Genomic DNA, 9,945 nt, shown 5'->3' on the forward strand with positions numbered 1-9,945 from the left:
CTACGGGAGGTCAGCCACACAAGATAAGAGAATGGGGATAGAATATGGAGGATGCAAAGTAGGCTGAGACCCTTAGCTCAATAGGAAGGCTTTCCCCAGTGTGACCTTTCCCTACTCTTCAGTCTCCTGCTCTCACCAAGGCCATGCATCCCAGCTTTTAGTTTCATACACCTGTGCTCTAATACACACTGATCCTTCTCTCTGAGATTCTGCTCTCTGCCAGTTGTATTAATTAATTATTCCTCCTTTTATTTTTTACAACCTAGCTCAAACGTCATTTAAAGGTAATAATAATAGGAACTTCTGCTACTGGGAATATGGGAGTAGATGTATTTTTCCCTATTCCTCCCACTAAGTACAACTAAAAATCCTGGACTTTATATATAAAACAAAAATAAGAAGACTCTGAAAGATAGAGAGAGGAGAGACTGGCTAGGAATCTTGGGATTCCTAGGAATTCCTGAGGAATGACATGGTGGTGAGTTCCCTGAGTTTTCTTAGAGCTGAAGAAACTGGCAACCAGAAATGCCAACGAGTACAGACCAAAAGAGCCCCATAAAAGCCTGTTTTCTCTAGCCAAAGGACCAAGAAAAAGAGGCAGCTCAGCAAGGAGAAAATCGTCTAGACAATAAGTGCCCTGGCCTAGCTAAACAACACAGAAAAAAACTGTAGTACTACCTTACCCATGTCAGCAAAGGCCAAGTGTGCAGCCTAGATTTCCTGCTTTTGGGGGTACCCCAACATCCCCACTTGGGAGGTGTCAGAAAAGGTCAAGCAGGGTGCTGCATTCACATTTCTGCCCAGCAGTAAGGAGAAGTCCCCCTCCTCAGGTATCAATGGAAGCTGTGTAAGGAACCTGGACTTCTACCTATACCTGGCAGTAACTTGGCACAGCCCTCACTTCTCTTGCCTGAACAGTGTCCAAAAAAAAAAAAAAGCCAGCTAAAACAGAAGGTTTAAATAAGATCTAGAGTCTCATAACATTCAGGAAAATATCCAGGTTACAAAAAACAAAAAAGACACTTGCCATATTTTCTATTTTTCGAGAGAAAAGGAAATCCAACAGATGCCGATACCACAATAACAGAGATATTAGAATTATCTGGCAAAGATTTTAAAGCAGCCATAATAAAAGTTCTGTGAGCCATTACAAACATGCTTGAAATAAATGCAAAAGAATAGGAAGTCTCAGCATGGAAACAGAAAGTCCAGTGAAGACAAAGAAGATATAAAGAACCAATTCTAAGTTTGGGACTAAAAATACAGTAACTTTTGATTTAAAAAACTCAATGGATGGTATCAACGGAAGAATGGACAGAGCGGACATAGGAAAGTATCTGTGAACACAAAGGTACAACAACAGAAATTCTCCAGTCTGAACAGGGAGAGAAAAAAAAGGCTCAAGGACTGGTGGGACTAGAGCAAAAGATATGACATTCATGTCAGAGTCCCAGAAGGACAGGAGAAAGAGGGAGGGGGTGAAAAGGTACTGGGAGAAATAGTAGCTGAAAATCTCCAAAATTTGTCACGAAACATAAACCTACAAATTCAAGAAACTGAGCAAACTCCAAATACGATAAACCCAAAGAAATCCATATCAAGACACATCATAAACTTCTGACAATGACAAAGAAAACATCTTAAAAGCAGCCAGACCAAAAAAAGAAAAAAAACACCTTACCTATAGGTGAAAAATAATTAGAATGACAACGATTTCTCATCAGAACCATGGAGGTCAGAAGGAAGTAGCACAATATTTTTCAAGTGCTGTCAATCCAGAATCCTATACCCAGTAAAAACGTCATTCAGGAATGAAGGGGACATTGAGACATTCTCAGATAATGGAAAACTAAGAAAATTTATCACCAGCAGATATACCTAAACAAATAGCTAAAGGAAGTTCTCTAAGCAGAAAGAAAACAATATAAAAGAAGGAACCCTAGAACATCAAGAAAGGAGAAAGAATACAGTAAGAAAAAATATGGGTAAACACAATAGGATTTCATTCTCCTCTTAAGTTTTCTAAATTATGATAATTGAAGCAAAAATTACAACACTTTCTGATATTGTCCTAAGTGTTTGTAGAGGAAATATTTAAGGCAATTATAATAAATGGGGGAGAGTCAAAGGAGGTAAGGACAGTTAAAGATTCTATACTTGAACTAGTAAAATGATGACACCAGTAGACTGGGACAAATTATGGATAAAATGTAATACCTAGAGCAACTACTAAAAAAAAGCTATACAAAGACATACATTCAAAAACACTATAGGACTTCCCAGGTGGCACAGTGGTTAAGAATCCACCTGCCAATGCAGGGGACACGAATTTGATCCCTGGTCTGGGAAGATCCCACATGCTGCAGAGCAACTAAGCCCGTGCACCACAACTACTGAGCCTGCACTCTAGAGCCCACATGCCACAACTACTGAAGCCCGCGCACCTAGAGCCTGTGCTCTGTAACAAGAGAAGCCACCTCAATGAGAAGCCTGTGCACCGCAACAAAGAGTAGCCCCCACTTGCCACAACTAGACAAAGCCTGCGCGCAGCAACGAAGACCCAACACAGGCAAAAATAAAAATAAATACATTTATACAAAAGCACTATAAATAAATCAAAATGAAATGCTAAAAATGTTCCCATAGGGAGCAAGTAATGCAGGCAAAAGGAAACAGAGAAATGAAAAACAGAGAACAAACAGAAAGCAAAACAAAACAAAATGGCAGACTTAAGCATTAAGCCCTAACATAGCCACAATTATAGTTGGAGACCTCAGTATCCTTCTCACAGCAATTAAAAGAACAACTCGACACACAGCCAGCAAAAATATAGACATCTACAATAACACCATCAACTAACAAATCTAATGAATATTACATAACACTCCACCAAACAACAGCAGAATAGACATTCTTTTTGAGTGCTCACTGAACATATACCAAGATAGAGCATATCCTCAATAACAAAACAAATCTCAACAACAATCAAAAAGAGTTGAAATCATATAGTGTTCTCTAGCCACAATGGAATCACTACACATCAATAACAGAAAGATAACAAGAAAATTTCTTAATACTTGGAACTAAAGAATACACTTCTAAATAATCCATTGGTCAAAGAGGAAGTTTCAAGGGAAAAAATACATTGAACTGGATGAAAATGAAAATACAACAAAATTTGTGGGACACAGCTACAGCAGTGTGGAGAGGAAAATTTGTAGCATATGTTAAAAAAGAGGAAAAATGTCAAATCAATAATGTAATCTCCTACCTCAAGAATCTAGAAAAAGAAGAGCAAAATAAACCCAAAGCAAGCAAAAGGAAGGGAAAAATGAAGACAAGAGCAGAAATCAATGAAATTGAAAATTGATTAACAGGTCTCAGTTGATCACTGACTGAATGATGATATAGAGAAGTTAATGCCACTGAAAGAAAAGTTTAATGTTACTACTCACAGTTCCCCTACAGAGGGGAGGCATAGCACACTATGCAAGACCATGGGGGAAGCACCAGTATTGGTCAGGAGGCAGAAAGGAGTGAGGGGCACAATCTTTATTGGGGTTTCCACAGGAAAGACACAGCAGGGCAGGAAAACAGTTTAGGATTGGCTAATTTGAATAATTCTAGTGGGCTTTGGTCTGTTCCTGGTCATCTGGTACTTGGCCCTGGGTGATTTAGGGCAGGGAAAATATTGGCTTGAAGTATGAGGGTTAAATAAAGGAAGTGGTTGGCATATAGACTTGGGATTGGTTGAACAGTCTGTAATATGATTTTCACATGCCTGCAAAAGCTAGGTTGCAAGGGAGATGTAAACAACTTTAATCATTAGTTTGTCCCTGTGATTAATGGGTGCCAAATAGACAAATGTAAAATCTAAGAAAACATAGTAAGAACAAAAGCAGAAAAGCAATAGAGAAAATCAGTGAAACAAAGAGCTGATTGTTTGAAAAGATCAATCTGATAAATCTCTCGTAAGACTGCCAAGAAAAAAGAGAGAAGACACAAATTACTATGGATGAAATAAGGAATATCACTACAGATGCTCAGACATCAAAAAAATAGTAGGGGAACACTATAAGCTCTACACACATAAATTTAACAACTGGAACAAAATGGACCAATTCCTCAAAAAAATACAAACTACCACAACTTATCCAATATGAAATAGATAATTTGAATAGTTCTATAACTATTAAGGAAATTGAATTCCTACTTTCAAATCCCATAAAAGAAATCTCCAGGCATAGATGATTTCACTAGAGAATTCCACCAAACATTTAAAGAAAAATTAATACTAATTCTACACAATAGCTTCTAGAAAATAGAAGAGAAGGAAACACTTCCTAATTCATTTTATGAAGTTAGTATTACCCTGATACCAAAACCAGACAAAATAGTACAAAAAAAAGAAACTGTAGATTAATATCCCTCATGAATGTAGATTCAAAAATTCTTAACAAAATATTAGCAGATAGAATTCAACAATCTATAAAAAGAATCATATACTATAACCATCCAGGGTTTATTTCAGGGATGCAAAGCCAGTTCAATATTCAAATATCAATTAATGTAATACACCATATTAGCAGGCTAAAGAAGCAAAGTCACATGATCTTATCAATTGATACAGAAAAAGCTTTTGACAAAATTCAACAGCTATTCATGATAAAACTTCCCAGAAAAATGGGAATAGAGGGGAACTCCTCAATTTGTTAATGAACATCAACAAAAAACCTACTGCTAATGTTACACATAATGGTGAAAGACAATGTTTTCCCCCTATGACTGGAACAAGACAGGATGTCTTCTTTTGTCACTCTTATTCAACATAGTGCGGGAAGTTCTAGCCAGTGCAATAAGGCAAGAAAAGTAAATAAAAGGCATACACACTAGAAAGAGAAATAAAAGTGTCCCTAAATGCAGATGACATGATTGTTTACGGAGAAAATCCCAAGGAATCTACCAAAAAGCCTCTTAGAACTAATAAGTGAGTTCATCAAGGTCACAGAATACAAAATAAACATATAAAAATCAATTGCATTTCAATATACTAGCAATGAACACGAGGAAAACAAAAATAAAAATACAATACCATTAACAATCACTCAAAAAAAAAAAACTTAGGTGTAAATCTGAAAAAGCATGTACTGTACAGGATTTGTATACTGAAAACTACCCAATGCTGGTGAATGAAATAAAACAAAATCTAAATAAATGGAGAGACATACTGTGTTCACGGACTGGTAGATTCAACACAGTAAACATGTCAATTCTTTCCAAATTGATAAACAGGTTTAATGAAATTCCTATCAAAATCACAGCAAGAGTTTTTTGTAAACATAGATAAGATTATTCTCAAATTTATACAGAAAGGCAAAGGAACTAGAATAGCTAAAACAAATTTGAAAAAGAAAATAAAGTGGGAGGGATCAGTCTACCTAATTTCAAGACAAATACCTACAGTTATCAAGACTGTGTAGGGGCTTCCCTGGTGGCACAGTGGTTAAGAATCCACCTGCCAATGCAGGGGACACAGGTTCAAGCCCTGGTCCAGGAAGATCCCACATGCTGCGGAGCAACTAAGCCTGTGTGCCATAACTACTGAGCCTGTGCTCTAGAGCCCGCGAGCCACAACTACTGAGCCTGTGTGCCATAACTACTGAAGCCCGTGTGCCTAGAGCCCGTGCTCCGCAACAAGAGAAGCCACTGCAATGAGAAGCCCGCACACCACAATGAAGAGTAGTCCCCGCTCACCACAACTAGAGAAAGCCCACATGCAGCAAGGAAGACCCAACACAGCCATAAATAAATACATAAAGAAAATAAATTTATAAAAAAAAAAAAGACTGTGTAGTACTGGTGGAGGAATAGACACATAGATCAATGAAACAGAATAGAGATCCCAGAAATGTACCCACAAATATGCCCAATTGATTTCTGACAGAGGTACAAGAGCAATTCAATGAAGGAGAGATAGCCTTTTCAACAAATGGTTGTTGAAATAAATGTCTAGGCCCAAATGGAGCCACTCCTGCTCGTGGTGACACAGAAATTTAGATAACCTTCATGTCCCCGTAGATGTTCCACTTCAACAGAAACACACTATATCATCAGCCAATCCCCAAATGTCAAGCCAGCTCTGGGCTCTATACTTATTTCCTGTTCCTTCTCACCCCAAATGGGGTTGACTATGTGGCCCCAGTCAATCAGATATTTTCTATTTTTCTCTTCCTGTTCATTATTCTTTATCTTATAAAAGCTTCCTGTCTTTTGCTCCATTTAGCAGTTTTCTGAATGGCTACTGTCTGCTTCATGAAGTGTTAAATTAAGTTTGTATCACCTAAATTATCTTCTTTAATCATTTTTTAACATGGTGCTAGAGCAATTGAACATCGATAGGCAAAGCAATGAGTCTCTACCTAAATATAACACATTATACAAAAATTAACTCAAAATGGATCACATATTTGAATGCAAAACATAAAACTTAAAACTTTTATGAAAAAACATAGGAGAAAATCTTTGGGATCTAGGGTTAGGTCAAGTGTTCTTATTTTTTTTATTTTAAACCTTTTTTTTTTTTTTTTTTGGCCACGCCACGCACCTTGCAGGATCTTAGTTCCCTGACCAGGCATGGAACCTGGGTCCCTGCAGTGAGAGCACTAAGTCCTAACCACTGGACCATCAGGGAACTCCCAGGTCAAGTGTTCTTAAAGTTGACACCAAAATCATGATCCATAAAAAGGAAAAACTGGCGACTTCCCTGGTGGCACAGTGGTCAAGAATCAGCGTGCCAACACTGGGGATACAGGTTCGATCGCTGGTCCAGGAAGATCCCACATGCCGCAGAGCAACTAAGCCCGTGGGCCACAACTACTTAGCCTGCACGCCACAACTACTGAAGCCCGTGCACCCTAGAGCCCGTGTGCTGCAACAAGAGAAGCCACTGCAATGAAAAGCCTGCACATCAAAATGAAGAGTAGCCCCCACTCGCCGCAACTAGAGAATGCCCATACGCCGCAACTAGAGAATGCCCACACGCAGCAACAAAGACACAGCGCGGCCAAAAAAAAAAAAAAAAGTTCAATGTCATTAGCAACTAGAGGAATGCAAGTTAAAATCACAACAATATATCACTTGACACTTACCAGAACAGCTAAAGTAAAAAATAGTGACAACACCAAATTCGTGAGGATGCGGAAAAACTGGATCACTCAAACATTGTTGGTGGGAATGCAAAATGATACAGCCACTCTGGAAAACAATTTGTGAGTTTTTTTTAAAAAAACTAAACATACAAATACTCTATAGCCTAGCAATTGCACTCCTGGGCATTTATCCCAGAGAATAGACTTATGTTTACACAAAAATCTGCAAATGAATGCTTGTAGCAGTTCATAATAGCCAACACTGGAAACAACCTAGATGTCCTTCAACCTGTGACTAGCTAAATAAACTGAGGTACATCCACACCACAGAATACCATTTAGCAATATTAAGAAACATATTGATATACATACGCTCAACAATCTAGATGAATCTCTGGAGAATCATGCTGAGTGAAAAAAGCCAATTTTAGAAAGTTACTATTATATGATTTCATTTATATAACATTCTTGAAATGACAAAGCTATAGAAATGGAGAATAGATTACTAGTTACCAGGGATTAAGGAAGGGGTAGAAGTGAGAGGGGGAAGGAAATGCGTGTGGCTATGAAAGGGCAACATGAGGGATTCTCAGGAGGTGATGGAAATGTTCAGTATCTTGACTGCATTTTTGTCAATAACCTGGTCTGGATGTCATACTATAGTTCCGCAAAATGTTACCATTAGGGGAAATGGAGTAAAGGGTAAAGGGTACATGGGATCTCTCTGTATTATTTCTTACAATTGCATGTGAATCTGCAATTATCTTAAAAATTTAATAATATAATTAAAAAATCAGTAAGAAATTATCCCCTGCCCCACCCCAGGCAAATAGTAATAGTTATCATCAGAGGCAGATTTACCATAAAGCTAAAGGTAAGCTTCAGGGCCGACCTGCACAGACCCTGGGGGTCCCAGAAGTTACTGGGGATTTGTAATCAGTGTTCTAATTGGGGAGAAGCCAGATTGCAACAGGAAGACTTTCTGATAAATTGCCTAGAGGTTTCAGAAGAAAGGGACCTAAATTTCCAAGATTCTGTAATTTTAAAAATCTCATTCTAAATAAATATTAATGTGTACCTAATTTTAATGTGTACCTAATTTTAGAAGGTCTCAATAAGTACTTACAAAAGCTTCAGTCCCCACAAAACTTGGCTCAGCCCCCTCCTTACCATACCATGGTGACTAAGAACAGGGACTCTAAATTCAGATCCTGGGTATTCTCACTAGGTGTGTGACCTTAGATTAGTGTCTCTGAGCATTTCTTCATCTGTAAAATAGGGATGATAAATGGAATATTGCCTGCCATATCAGTAAACAAAGGGTGTCACAGTCATCAGCGATTGAAGCCATGCAGCCAACACCGAAGGGGGTGAGCCCTGAGGGAACTCAGGAAGGAAACAAAGAATACCTGCCATCTAGCAGCCTTCAGACTGCAGCCCCTCCCTAAGGTGAGCCCTGAGGAAACTCAGAATGTGAAAGCACAGGATACTGGACCCAGATAGCTAAGGTGCATATCAAAGGAATGATTTCATTGAGCTCAGAATCTTACATCTTCCCATATATAGAAAAGTGCTAAATTCCTTAACTTGCGATTTCTGGTTTTCTTTTATTAGTTGTAATCTTTTGATGTTCCGGACTACCTGCCCTTTGTTGCAAAACTCCTATGCATCCTAGCTCCCCCCTCGCCTCCTCAGAGCAGTTCTCTCAGGGTTACTTGAGATGCTGCCTCCTGGGCTTGAAGTCCTAAAAATTCCCGCCAAATAAAACATAACTCTCAACTTTTTGGTTGTGAATGATTTTTAGCCCACAGGGACAATGATAAACTTACCTTACCGTTGTGAGCATTAAATGAATTATTATAACTAAGAAGCTTAGAAGTGCCTGGCAGTAAATGCTATGTGTATACCCTTACTATTATTAGTGAGCACCTGGGTTGTGCCTGGCATTATACTGAGAATTTTAAGCACATTAATTTAATTCTCAGAATAGCCAAAGTACAAACATAATGTACATTTTCGGTATGAAGTAATTGACGTTTTGAGAGACTGAGTCTACAGGTAGACTGAGTGTATAGGATTAGGCCTGACTCCAAAACCACACTACCACCAACACGGTTTTCCCTAGGAAAGGAAGGTAGCTTCCTACAAGACACCCCAGACCTTAAATTCACGTCCCCTGGGGGCTTTCACTGCCTTAGCCGACCACGTAGTAGGGAGTCCAGGCGGAAAAACTCCCTCCACCCGCGGCGGGGGAGGTGGGAAGAAGAGGGCCGGGAGGAGCGACATCTGACTCCAACCTCGACCTCCTCTCCAGGTCCGGCACAAACACACACACAGACACACACACACAGACACACACACACAGACACACACACACACACGCACGCACACGTGCCTCCTTTCTCAGCCTTCCGCACACAGGGGCAGGTCCTCCGCTGCCCCGTCGGAGGTAAACTGTCACTTCAGCTGCCGTCCGGGAAGCTCACCGGCCTCCCGCAAACGGCAGTGGACCGGAGCCGGAGTCCAGCCCGCGGGTGCAAAAACCCTGCGGGCGCGGTCGCCCCGCCCACTTCGCCCAACGGCTCCCGCCACTGCAGGCCCCGCCCTACCTCTTAAGTCCCTCCTCCTCGCTCGTCCGTTTAGCCTACCCAGCTCCAGAGTCCAGGCCTCTCAGCGACCACAGCGCTAGGCCTGCCCCCGTCCTTGGGTCGCGAGCGCCGAAGTCATCGAACGCAGCCAATGGATGGTGCGGTGGCGGCACCGCGGGAGGTTCGATTGACCGGGCCTGGCGGGTCCT

Source organism: Balaenoptera musculus, chromosome 1 (assembly GCF_009873245.2).
Source record: "Balaenoptera musculus isolate JJ_BM4_2016_0621 chromosome 1, mBalMus1.pri.v3, whole genome shotgun sequence".
NCBI classification, from domain to species: Eukaryota; Metazoa; Chordata; class Mammalia; order Artiodactyla; family Balaenopteridae; genus Balaenoptera; species Balaenoptera musculus.